This window comes from Primulina eburnea, chromosome 16 (assembly GCF_022965805.1).
Source record: "Primulina eburnea isolate SZY01 chromosome 16, ASM2296580v1, whole genome shotgun sequence".
In the NCBI taxonomy this organism is placed as follows: domain Eukaryota; kingdom Viridiplantae; phylum Streptophyta; class Magnoliopsida; order Lamiales; family Gesneriaceae; genus Primulina; species Primulina eburnea.
In genome coordinates this window covers 30083226-30096354 of record NC_133116.1, presented here as the reverse complement: position 1 = coordinate 30096354, position 13129 = coordinate 30083226, and the positions used below count along the sequence as shown (strand labels likewise).

General features: G+C 50.5%; 1 non-coding gene across 1 annotated transcript; it reads left to right on the top strand.

Moving 5' to 3' along the window:
- The first annotated feature begins 10399 nt into the window (after nt 1-10399).
- LOC140817600 (U1 spliceosomal RNA) lies at nt 10400-10560 on the top strand. Its single transcript, XR_012114814.1, has one exon. It is a non-coding gene; the product is annotated as a U1 spliceosomal RNA (small nuclear RNA).
- Nucleotides 10561-13129: the final 2569 nt, after the last annotated feature.

Genomic DNA, 13129 nt, shown 5'->3' with positions numbered 1-13129 from the left:
ACCCAAAACCCTAAACCCTAAACCCTAACCCCGAACCCCGAACCTCGACCCCGAAACCCGAAACCCGAAACTCGAAACCCTAAACCCTAAACCAACCCCCAGAATTTTTCTCTCAAGTGAATAGTGACAAAAATTATCCTAAAAATCCCCTAAAAATCGCCCCCATGTCGGTGCCGGTTTCCGGCCGGCCACTGGTACGATCAGGTGCGCCTCGTGGAGACGAGGCGGCTGTCAAAGTTTCAGGTCCATCGGAGCATGTTTGCTCGCTCAAATCGACGATCAACTGCCCGGAAATTGCGCAATTTCCGGCGAATTCAATCGCGCCGGCTTCCCTTCGTCGTCCAGTGACGATTTTTACATCAGTGGATTCGTCTCCTCAAGACGCTCCTAGGGTCCAAATTTCAGGTCATTCGGAGTCCATATACCCTCCCAAATCGACCGGAGAAGTCACGAATTTACTGTTCACACCGATCCCTTCCACGTTTTCGTCGATTCCGGCCAGCACCGACGTCTTGTGTGAAATCCAAGCCCCGATCTGTAATCCTTGTTCAAAACCGAGTCCAATGGTACAGGCCCCGTTGTCCAATTCGTCGCCGTCTGCTGGGAATTTCAGATCTACGGTTGTTGCATCTCACACCCTAACGCCGACATCTTCAACTGTCGATTACTCCGGCGTGCCATGTCAAAATTTCAATTCCGCTTTACAGTGTGATCTCCAAGTCATGGGTAAGACATTGATGCCTTCAATTTCACAAACAGATTACAGGATCAAAAACGCCCAAATTATCGATTTTCAAGCGAGTTCATCGCCGAGTTTGGCCCGAGTTTCACCTGTTCCGGCTGGTTCTAGTAGTGTGGTGGCCGGTTCCTGCTTCACCTTCTCCTCGCCGGCCTTCGGTAGTGCTTCGGTCTGTGACTCGCCGGTGAACTCGGCCGGCTCACTGAGTCAAATCGGCCGAGTTGAACTGGCAGTTCCTCCTTTGCGTACTGCTGTATCGGTTGTTCCAACGGATGTTACTAAACGTTCTTTGAAGGTTCCTCGTCCTCCTTCAGTCTCTTTTAAGGATATTTTGAGTCGTATGTCTCCGATTTTGCCGAGTCAGAGTTTCGCAGACATAGTTGACTCGATAGAAGAAGTGCCTGCTCCGATTGTTCGAGACGGGATTCCCGGTATTTTGTTCCCGGATCAGGTTATTTCGTCCCTCTCTGCTTCCTTTAAGTTTGCTTTGGTAGGGCGTATCTCTGGGAACCGGGGTTTGACTCCCAATTCTGATATTTTATCTGCTTTGTCTTGTATTGGTTTGTTGGGTTCTCATACTGTTCGTTTTCTTCCTCGAGGGTATATGGTTCTCACCTTTTCCTGTGAGGAGGATTATCTGAGGTTTTGGACTCAGCCTCTTGTTTCGATTCGGTCTGTAGTGATTCGTTTCTCGAAATGGACTCCCGAATTTAAGTTTGAGGTGGATTCTCCTATTGCTCCTGTTTGGGTCAGGTTTATTGATTTGCCCCTGCATCTTTATGCTAAACAGAGCTTGTTTCCTATTGCTAAGATTTTAGGCAATCCAGTTAAGATTGATGAGATTACTGCCGATGGGACTAGAGGATCTTTTGCGAGAGTTTGTGTTGAGATTGATGTTCTTCAGGCTCGCCCGGAGCGTATTTGGGTGGGTTGGGGTGATCATAGTCAGGTTGTGGAGGTGGTCTATGAGCAAGTTCCCCATTATTGTTCTCATTGCTAGTTGTTGGGCCATTCAATTGATTTTTGCTCTCGTAATGGAAATTCTTCTCGCCCGCGCCGGCCCCGACCTCATGGTAAGGGTGTTGCATCGGATTCCCCGCTTCCGGCTCCTTCCGAGCAGCCTCAGGGTGTTGCGTCTGATCCGCCACAGTCTGGTGATACTGATTTTATAGGACATGTTTCCAAGCGTCCCCGACGGCGACCTGTTGTGAGGAAAGATCCGGCTCGGCCCATTTCGACGAAGAATTACTATGAGATACTGCAAGAATTACCCACTGCTTCAGGTCCTGGTGAGACTTCGGGTACCGTTAAACCCCGTCCCCAGAGGTTTAAGTCCCTTCTTAGTAAGCTTGCGGCAGAGCAGAATGCTGCGGTGAGTAGTCTGTCTCACGATGATTTGGATCCGATTATCTCGTCTAATGCCACATATATGGTTGAGGTGGCATCTACTTCTGAAGCAGTTGTTACTGCACCTGTGGTTGTTACTGTTCCGGTTGTTGAGATTGCCCCTGCTGTTCCGGATCTTGTGGATGATACTCCTGTTTCTACTGCCCTGCCAGAGTTTGAGATGGGTTCAGTGAGTGAAGGCTGTTTATCTCTACCACTTCCAGGCCGTACGCGATCTCAGCAGCGGCGTTATTATAGGCAGAAGGCGGCTCAGGCGAGTTTGCCCTATGGGCGACCTCTTGATCCAGGCTGATTTCGTTTTCCGCATTTTTGGCGGTATGTGGTGGGCGTTCACTGCAGAGTTCTCCTAGCTCACCATTTTGTTCTATTTTGTGTGATGTATTCCGGGGCACTCGCTGGTTTGTTTGTATTTTGTTATGCTGTATTTCGGGTTGCCCTGTTGTAGTATGTCTTTATTTCTGTTTTGATGTTATGATTGTGATATAGCCTTTCCGGAGGTCTTGGTCTAGTCCCCCTCCGTTAGGTTTTATTTGTGTATAAATAAATTTGTTTAAAAAAAAAAAAAAACCCTAAACCCTAAACCCAAACCCTCAAACCCTAAACCGAAAACCCCAAAACCCTAAACCCTAAATCTTTCTCTGAAAAAACACACACTAAAAGGTGCGAAAAAACACACTAAAATAGTCACTATTCACGCCCAACACGCCGCCATGCCGCCGCCGCCGGATCCCGGCCGGCCGACCACCCCACCTGAACCGCCTCCTCACGGCGACCATCCTGTCCAAGTTTCAGTCCAAACGGAGTCCGGTAACCCCTCTAATTTCCCGACCAAAATCTCGCAATTTCCGTCCACATTCGCGTCGTCGCCGTGCACTGCTCCTCCCGGCGCCGACTACCCACCATCTGAGTCGCCTCTACAAGACGGTTCCATTGGTACCATCCCCGCTCTCAACAACTCAGTATTTTCGCCGGAATCGTCTTCACAAGTCGCGCCTGTACTGTTCCTCGCGGCGGCGAGTACTTCTCCGCTTCGTCCGGCCGATTCCGGTCACCATTTTCCACAACAAGCCCCGATCTGGAATCGCGAGGTCCAGACGATTCCATTGCCACAGGCCCCGTTGTCAACGGTGTTCCCCTCCTCCGGCAATTTCAGATCTACCGATTTTTCACCCAAAACCCTAGCTGCGTCGGAATGTTTCTCAAATTACTCCGGCGTCGCGGCTCCTTTTCCTAATTCCTCACTACCGTGTACTCATCTATCCATGGGTTCTCCAACCATTCCATCAATTTCAGAAAATTCGCCGCCGATCAAAAACGCCCAAATCGGTGGGTTTCCGTCCACTTCACCGCCGATTTCAGGTACTGTTCCGGCTTATTTTTTCAATTCCTCTGGCCAAGATCTTCGTCCAACCATGGGTCGTGTTTTGCCTCAATCAATTTCTGGATTCCGGCCACCGGTCGGAAACCCCCAAATTCAAGGGCAAAATCGATTTTATTCACATCCTTTGATGCAATCGGACCCCCTGCTGCCCGGTTCTAGTGGATTGAAGACCGGTTCCGTGATCTTCTCGCCGTCGCCGATCTTTGGTACATCTCCGGTGGTCAACTCGCCGGTCAACTCGGCCGGGTCAACTCAGCGAGTTGACCGAGTCAACTCAGCAGTCAAGAACTCGGGTATGGCTTCTAAATCTGATTCTCGTGCGACTAAGACGTTTCCGGTGTCATTTAGGGATGCTCTGGCTCCCACTTCGCCTCGCTCGGGGAAGAATGGCTTTGGAGATGTCTTGAATTCTATGGAAGACATGCCCCTGCCCACTTTAAAGAATGGGAAACCGGGTATTTTATTCCCGGATGAGGTAATGTCTTCTCTGACCGAGCCTTTTAAGTTTTCTTTAGTCGGGAAGATTTCTGGTAATAGATCCTTAGTCCCAAACTCGGGTATTTCTGCGGCATTTGCTCGTTTGGGATTGAAGCGATCTTTTGATTTGAGGTTCTTGCCTCGGGGTTTTCTGATCCTGTCTCTTCAGTGTGAAGAGGATTATGCGCTCTTTTGGACGCGTGGGCAGATGATGGTGGGACCTCTGGGGATCCGTTTTTCCAAATGGACCCCGGAATTCAATCTTCAGGAAGAATCTCCTATAGCCCCGGTTTGGGTGCGTTTCCCGGGTTTGCCCATTCACCTGTTTAACAAGAAAAGTCTTTTTGCCCTTGCCAAGATTGTGGGCAACCCGGTGAAAATGGATGACTTTACTGCTGACTCCTCTCGTAGTGCTTTTGCTCGAGTATGTGTGGAGTTGAATGTCTTGGAACCACCTGTTCAGCAAATTTGGGTGGGCTGGGGTGATCATACCCAGGAGATTGATGTTGTTTATGAGAAAATACCTGGGTATTGCTTGGATTGCAAGATGTTGGGCCATTCGACCAATGTTTGCTATTCCCATGGGAAAAATCCTAGACCTGCTCGATCCAAGCCTGCTGATCGAGATCCTCCTCAGCCAGAGGCCCCTCCTGCTCCGGCACCTCCTCAGGGTGCTGTTCCTGTCATTGTCCCGGGACCACAGCCCCAGCTTCATGTCCATGGCCACGGTCCCCGACGTAGACAGAGACGGAGGCCTGTTCGTCAGGCTCTCCCGAGGGATGATCCCCTTGCGTCGAACTCTTTTGGAGTTCTTTCCCATTTGCATGAGACAGAGGTCGGCTCTGAGGAGCTTGGATTAGGTGTTCCTGATCCCTCTGTCGTTTTGAGTTCTCATCAGGAGGCCCCTATTCCTGACCGCCCTGAGGTCACGGTGGCTGATGACGATGAGAGTGTTCTTTTTGTGGAATGCGTGGATGACCTTGGGTCTCCACGCCCGGATGTGGTGACTGTGTTTGTCCCCCCGGAGGCTTGTGTTGAAAATCATAGCAGTCACTCGGTCCCATCTTTTCCTGCATCCCCTGCTGATGCCACTTCTATGCTGGACGAGTTGATTGCTCGACAGGGACCCCCTACTCTCGAGATGACCCCCAGTCACATGTCGGCTGATGATCCTGATCAGGATTTTGATCGACATTCTGTGTCTGGAGTTAGCTGTGGGTCCGAGTGTAGTATTCTGGACACTGACATGTCCAACCCCAGAAAAAGACCTCAGGATGATGGTCGGCGATCGCATAAAAAGCGATCGGGTCCTTCTTCCACCCGTTCCCCATGAATTGTTTGATCTGGAATATCCGGGGACTTCGGAGTTCGGAGTCCCAGCAGAGGCTTCATGCCTTTGTGAAGGAGAAACAGGTTAAGGTTTTGGCTGTTTTGGAGCCCATGATTGATCTGGATCCGAGATTCATGACACGCCGTTTGGGGTTTTCTGGAGTCATTTCTAATCTCTCCGGTCATATCTGGGTTTTTTTTGCTGCTGATGTGAGGGCGGAGTGTGTTTTTGATCATGCTCAGTTCCTTCACATCAGAGTCTCTGCCTCTTTCTTACCGACAGAGATATTTTGTTCTTTTGTCTATGCTAGATGTGATTATGTCCAGCGTAGGGATTTTTGGGCTTCTTTGCTTTCGGTTAAGCCTGTTTTGGGTCCCTGGCTGATTGGGGGCGATTTTAATGTCGTCGGGGATGCGTCTGAGTGCTTGGGCTCCCGTGGTGGTAGGTTGCTACCCATGGAGGAATTCAACAATTTTATTATTGATTCTGGTCTTATCGATGCTGGTTTTGAGGGGTCTTCGTTCACTTGGACGAATAAGACCATTTGGAAGCGGTTGGACAGGGTCTTGGTTTCTGTTGATTGGGGAGATCATTTCAGCTCGATTCGGGTTGAGCATCTCGCCCGTACTGTCTCGGATCACTGTCCGCTTTTGGTTACCGCTCCTGTTTTTGCCCGTGGGCCGAGCTCGTTTCGCTTCCAGCGAATGTGGGTTAGGCACCATGGTTTTTTGCAGACTGTGAGGCTTAATTGGAATCTGCCATGCAGTCTGAGCGGCATGCCTCGGCTTTTTGCCAAGATGAAGCGTCTCAAGCATCACCTCCGGTGGTGGAATCGGGATGTTTTTGGTAACATCTTTGATAGACTCACTGAGGCTGAGAGGGCTGTTCGTTCAGCTGAGGATGTCTGTGAGGCCGACCCTTCTGACGTGAATTGGACTTCCCTGTCCGATCGCAATGAGGATCTGGCTCGTATCACCGCCATGGAGGCGGATTTTTGGAAACAGAAAGCGGCTTGCCATTGGCTTGAGGATGGTGAGCGGAACACCAGACTCTTCCATAATATGGTGAGGAAAAAGCGTGTGGCGAATAAAATTTTCCGCATATGGGAGAATGGGGTTTGCCTGACGTCTCAGGATTTGATTCAGCAGTCGGGAGCCTTATTTTTCCAGGATCTGCTTACCGGGGAGCCCTCTGCGCTCGATTGCCCTGATTTTTCGGGTTTTCTCTCGGTTATCTCTGTTGTGGAGAATGACGGTATTGCTGCGATTCCCTCTTTGGAGGAGGTCCGCGCGACCGTCTTCTCTATCCACCGTGATAGTGTTGCTGGCCCTGATGGCTTTTCTTCGGCGTTCTTTCAGCATTGCTGGGAGATTGTCCATCAGGACGTTTTTGGTGCTGTTCTTGATTTTTTCCAGGGTTCTCCTATGCCTCAGGGCTTTACCTCCACCACGATCACTCTTATTCCCAAAGTCGAGGGTGCACGCGCTTGGTCGGACTTCCGTCCGATCAGTCTGTGTAATGTCACGAACAAAATCATCTCGAAGCTGTTGTACTCTCGATTGAGGGATGTGGTGGAGAGACTTGTTTCCCCGAATCAGAGTGGCTTCGTTCCGGGTCGGATGATCTCTGATAATATCCTCCTTGCCCAGGAGCTCACTCACAGCATTACTCTCCCCTCTCGTGGTGGTAATGTCATCTTGAAGTTGGATATGGCCAAGGCCTATGATAGGGTCCAGTGGCATTTCCTATTTGACGTTATGAGACATTTTGGTTTTTCAGAGCGTGTTGTGGCTTTGGTCTCGGCCTGTATTTCCCATTGTCATTTCTCTGTGAACATCAATGGCTCTCTCTCGGGGTTTTTTGGTTCCACCAGAGGCCTCCGGCAGGGCGATCCATTGTCTCCCCTTCTCTTCGTTTTGGGGGCGGAGTATCTCTCTCGTGGCCTTGACCGACTCTACCTGCAGCATCCTGCGCTTAGGTATCGTTCTGATTGTGATATTCTGATTTCCCACCTGGCTTATGCTGATGATGTCATTATTTTTGCCAGTGGTGGGTCTCGTGGTAAGCAGCGCCTTGTCGATTTTCTGCATCACTACGAGAACTGTTCGGGGCAGCGTGTGAATGCTGCCAAGAGTTCTTTGATTTTGCCTCCGAGGTGCTCTGAGCGCCTCCGCTCCCGGATTCTGCGCATCACCGGGTTTGCCGAGGGCCATCTGCCCCTCAAGTACCTCGGAGTTCCCCTTTATCGGGGTAATCGCACATGCTCCCTTTTTGAGCCCCTCCTACAGTCTGTTCGTAGGAAGTTAGAGGGTTGGGAGACTCGGACCCTCTCCCCGGGTAGCCGCATGACCCTAATACGTAGCGTGCTCCTCTCCATGCCGATTTATCTGTTTCAGGTGGTTCAGCCACCTCTGGCTGTCATGGAGAAGCTTGAGCGGGCCTTCAATGCCTTCCTCTGGGGGTCGAGACCCTTGGAAAAGAAGTGGCACTGGGCCCGGTGGTCCCGGGCTTGCCTCCCCGTACTTGAGGGGGGCCTTGGATTCCGCAGATTGAAAGATCTCGTGGAATGTTTCTCTATTAAATTATGGTTCAGATTTCGGCAGGGATCCTCTCTTTGGGCGAGATTCCTTCTACGGAAGTATTGCCGGCTGGATGCTCCTGCCTGTGTCCCCGCCCGTGCTTCTATTTCCCCCATTTGGCGTCGTCTCCTCAGGATCCGCCCTCGCGCGGAGCCTGGCATTCGCTGGCGAGTTGGTCTCGGAGATGTTTCCTTTTGGGATGACACTTGGTTTGGGGACGTTCCTTTGTCCTCCCGGTGTGTGGTCCGCGGGGGCCGTGATGTTCGGGTCTCTCATTTTCTGTCTGAGGGGTCCTGGGATTTTGATCGCCTTTGTGCGGTTGTTGATCCTTCGGTTGCCGAGGAGATTGTTTTGATTCCTGTTCTTTCGGGAGACCCTGATCTGGCACGATGGATCCATAGCTCCGATGGTGCTTTCTCTGTGAGATCTGCTTGGGAGCTGATCCGTCAGCGTGCTCCGTCTTCCGATATATTCCGCCCGTGCTGGGGGAGTTGGTTGAGGCCTACCATGTCGTTCTTCCTTTGGAGATTCTGGCATCAGTGGCTCCCTGTTGATGAGGTGCTCCAGCGCCGGGGTTTTGCATTAGCCTCGAGATGTCAGTGTTGTGATATGGCTGAGACATTCACACACATATTCATTAGCAGCCCGGTTGCTCGGTCTGTCTGGCACTTCTTTGGCGCCGTGTTTCGGGTTCGTATTCCCGACACTGAGGATTTCAGTTTGTTCCTCAGTGCGTGGAAGAGAGATTTGGTCTGGTCTCGGGGGGGCCATGTGCGGGAGTTTCTCCCCTGCATCGTTCTGTGGTTCCTCTGGACTGCGCGGAACGATGCGAAGCACCGTCACCTCCCTGTTTCTGGGGAGACGGTGAAGTATCAGATTTTGTATTACTTGCGTCTTGCCCACTCTGCGTGTACTGTCAAGCCCAGACATTGGCTGGGTGTGTTTCAGGTGGCAAGATTGCTGGGTATTTCGGTTGCTCTCCACAGATTCCATAGGACGGCGATTGTTCGCTGGCTGCGACCGCCGTCCGGGTGCTTCTAGCTTAATGTGGATGGGAGCTCGCGTGGTATTTCTGGGGACTCCTCTGCTGGTGGTGTTGTTCGGGATGATTCCGGGAGGGTTGTGCTCTCATTCAGCGAGTTCATCGGAGCTGGGTCTTCTCTTCGGGCTGAGCTTTGGGTGGTTTGGAGGGGTCTTCTCCTTTGTTCTGATCATTCTTTTTTCCCTCTTTGGATCGAGCTTGATTCTCTGACTTCTATTCAGCTCATTCGTTCCCGTCGATGTTGCTGGGGTCTTGATCACATTGTATCCAGGATTCTGGTCCTTTTGAGGGGGCGGTCTGTTCATATTTCGCATATATTCCGGGAGGGTAATTCGGTGGCGGATGCGTTGGCGGCGAGGGCCCATACCCTTAGGCACTTTACCTTAGAGTTAGGTCCCTCCCTCCCTAGGCACATTTCCATACTTGCACGTTCGGATACCTCCGGACTTCCCTACCTGAGATATAGATGTTCTTAGCTGTTTGCAGCCCTTCCCTTCACTTGGATCCATTTCTTCTGACTTTCTATCTATATATATATATATGTTTATTTTTTCTTTGCAGGTACTGTTCTTTTGGGGGGTTCTCTTCTCCCCCGTCTTGCCAGTCTGGTGTGAGTGGGTCCAGACACTCGCACACTACATGTTTGGTCTCCTAGGGATTGGGTGGGCTCTTGCACTTACCCTATTGGTGCTTTTCTTTGGCCCTCTCATATTCCCTGGAGCGCTATTTCTGTTTGTGGCTCTCTTTGGTCCATTTCTGGTTCCTGGCGGGCGCTTACTGCAGGTTCTCCTTGCCCGCCGTATCAGTTCTTTTACAGGAGTTTACTGGATGTCGTGGTGGTTCCAGGGATTATTTCCGGACAATCCTCTTCATTGTTATGATACCTTCGTCAGATTTATACTTCAGATGCTGGATCCTTTTTGTCCTGGCTGGATTGCGATCTTCATTTTGCCCTTTTATCGTCATTGGACAGTGATTTCCTGGCCAGATCTTATGATCACTGCTGGGATTCATACAGTTACCTGGTCTCAGATTAGCGTCGTTCTGACAGACCGGCTTCTTCAGGGTGATGGTTCAGAGATGAGAGCTTCTTCATGGATTCCGCACTCATCTTACAGTTATCATTTGATCTTCTCGGCGTGTTGCCACTTAGCGCTGCTCGTATTTGATTAGTTTCTGGCGCACTTTTTGCCGTAGTCTAGGGTTATTTTGTTTACGTATTTATGTCCCTAGGCTACTTTGTCTTTATGTTTCCACTGCTTTAGCCTTTTCGAGGAGGTCTTGGTGTAGTCCCCCTCCTCTTTTAGGTTTTCTTTCTGTTGTTACTTTTTATTTTGTGGATATATACAGGTAGGGGTCTGCCTAACACCCCGCATCCGGCGGTGTTTTCCGGAAAAAAAAAAAAAAAAAAAAAACCCTAAACCCTAAAACCCTAAACCCTAAACCACTTACCTGGACGGGGTCGATGGGTGATCAAGAAGGCCCATGGCCTAGGACGGTGACCTTCATTGCACTTGGAAGGGGCACTTGCCTAAGGTCGATCCAAGTGGTCGAACCTACGTCGTAATTTGTGATAGAGGGGGCCTGCGTTCGCGCGGCCCCTGCCAAAAAAGAAAAAAAAAACCCTAAACCCTAAACCCAAAAAAACCATTTTGCCCCCAAAAAATTTTCTCTGAAAAAACACACACTAAAAGGTGCGAAAAAACACACTAAATTCGTCACTATTCACGCCCACCTGCCGCCATGCTTCCGCCGCCGGATCCCGGCCGGCCACCACCATCATCTGAACCGCCGTCCCCTGCCGACCATCATACTCAAATTTCACAGTCATCGGAGTCCGGTAAGGCCTCCATTTTACCGATCGAAATTTCGTCTTTTCCGTCCAACTCTTCGTCGGCGCCGCTGGTTGCTCCTCCCGGCGCCGGACAGACATCCTTAGCTTCGCCTCTTCCAGGCGGTTCGATTGGTACCAGCCCCAACCCCAGTAGCATCGTATCTTCGCCGGAATCGACCTGCAAAGTTGCGCCTTCACTGTTCACGAAACCGTCGGAGTTTCTTTCTTTGATTCCGGCCGATTCACCTATTGTCTGTCAAATCCAAAGCCCGATCTGTGATCCCCACTGCATGGCGATCAAAACGCCTCAACCAATTGTACAATCCCCGTTCACCGGCGCCGGGAATTTTAGATCTGAGAATTTTCAGGCGGGTGTCACTTTTCCGTCATCTTCTCAGGTCAATTTCTCCACCGTTTCAAATCCGTTTCTCAATTACTCTTCAGGGTCCCTTCGTCCAAGCCTGGGTCGTGTTTTGCCTTCTTCAATTTCGGGTTTCCGGCCACCGATCGGAAACCCCTCTTTTCTAGGGCAAAATCGTAGTCCATCATCTTTTTTGGCTCAATCGAACCCTCCAATGCCCGAGTCTGTTCAAATTGGTACCGGTTCTGGACTCCTCTCACCGTCGCCGATCCAAGGTGGTGCTCCGGCAGGTAACTCAATAGTCAACTCGATCGAGTCAAACCGCCGGGTGGAACGAGTTGACTCGGCAGTCAACCCTTGTGCTGAATCGGTCAAAACAGGTACGCGTGTTCCTTCTCCTCTTACTGTGTCATTTCGCGATATCCTGACTCCACCGTCCCCTCGGACGGCCAAGAAAAGCTTTGATGAGTTGCACAATTCAATGGATGACATTCCTGTGCCGACTCTTCGGAATGGAAAACTGGGTATCCTTTTCCCGGATGAGGTTATTTCTTCTCTGGCAGAACCTTTCAAATTTGCTCTGGTTGGAAAAATTTCAGGTAATCGATCTCTAGTTCCAAATTCTGGTATTTCTGCGGCTTTTGCTAAATTGGGACTAGTTAGATCTTTTGACTTAAAGTTCATGCCTCGGGGTTTTCTTGTTCTCACACTTGCTTGTGAAGAAGACTATGCGTTCTTTTGGACTAAGGGGGTTATGCAGGTGGGACCTCTGTCGATCCGCTTCTCTAAGTGGACGCCAGAGTTTAATCTTCAGGAGGAGTCACCCATTGCTCCTGTTTGGATCCGCTTCCCGGGTCTTCCCCTTCATTTGTTTTCTAAGCAAAGTCTATTTTCTTTGGCCAAAATTGTGGGGAAACCGGTGAAGATGGATGACCATACTGCTGACTCTACTCGGGGTGCTTTTGCCCGTGTCTGTGTTGAAATTAATGTGTTGGAAACACGAGTCAAAGAAATTTGGGTGGGTTGGGGTGACCATGCTCAAGAAATTGAAGTCATTTATGAGCGCATCCCCGGGTACTGCACGGATTGCAAAATGCTGGGTCATTCGACCAGTGTTTGTTATTCCCATGGCAAAAACCCAAAACCCGTTCGTCCTAAGCCTGCTGACCGTGCTCCTGGTCAGTCTCCCACTTCTACAGAGCCTGCCCCACCAGGGGGTGTTGCTCCTGGTTTTAATTTGGGGACCCAGCCTCAGCTTCAGAAAACCGGCACGGGTCCCCGACGTAGAGGGAGAAAGAGGCCAGTTCGGCAGGTTCTTCCAAGAAAGAATCCTCTTGAGTTGAATCCTTTTGAGGTGCTCTCGCATGGGCAGGATCCGGAGTCTGATCCTGTTGGCTTAGATTGTGTTGCTACGGATCTTCCATGTGGTAATCTGGAGGATGCCGGTGTTGGGTCTTCTGGAAAGGAACAATTGGAGTCTGTTCTTGTTGAGGGTGTGACCCTCAGTGATGAGGTTATTGATGGAGGGGTCCAGTTGGATGATTGCGTGGATGGTATTGGGGTACCGTCTACTTCTGAGTTGCCTGTGTTTGGTTCTCTGGGGCCTTGCACTTTGAATCACAGTAGTCATTCCATCCCCTCTGTTCCTTTGTCTCCTGATGATGCTTCCTCTGCGGTTGAGGAATTGGTTGCTAGGCAGGGGCCTTCTGTCAGTGAGTTGGTCTTCCGGCTGGAATCTGCTGGAGATTCTGATCACGAATTTGATCGGCATTCCGAGTCGGGTGATGGTTGTAGGTCTGAAAGTCGTATTCTGGATGCTGATATGGGAGATGTTAAGAAAAGGAAGGAGAATGCTTTTCATAGGTCGCGTAAAAAGCGACAGGGCGGTTCTGGTGCCCATTCTCCATGAATTTTCTCATATGGAATGTCAGGGGGCTCCGGAGCTCGGAGTCTCAACAGAGGCTACATGCCCATGTTAA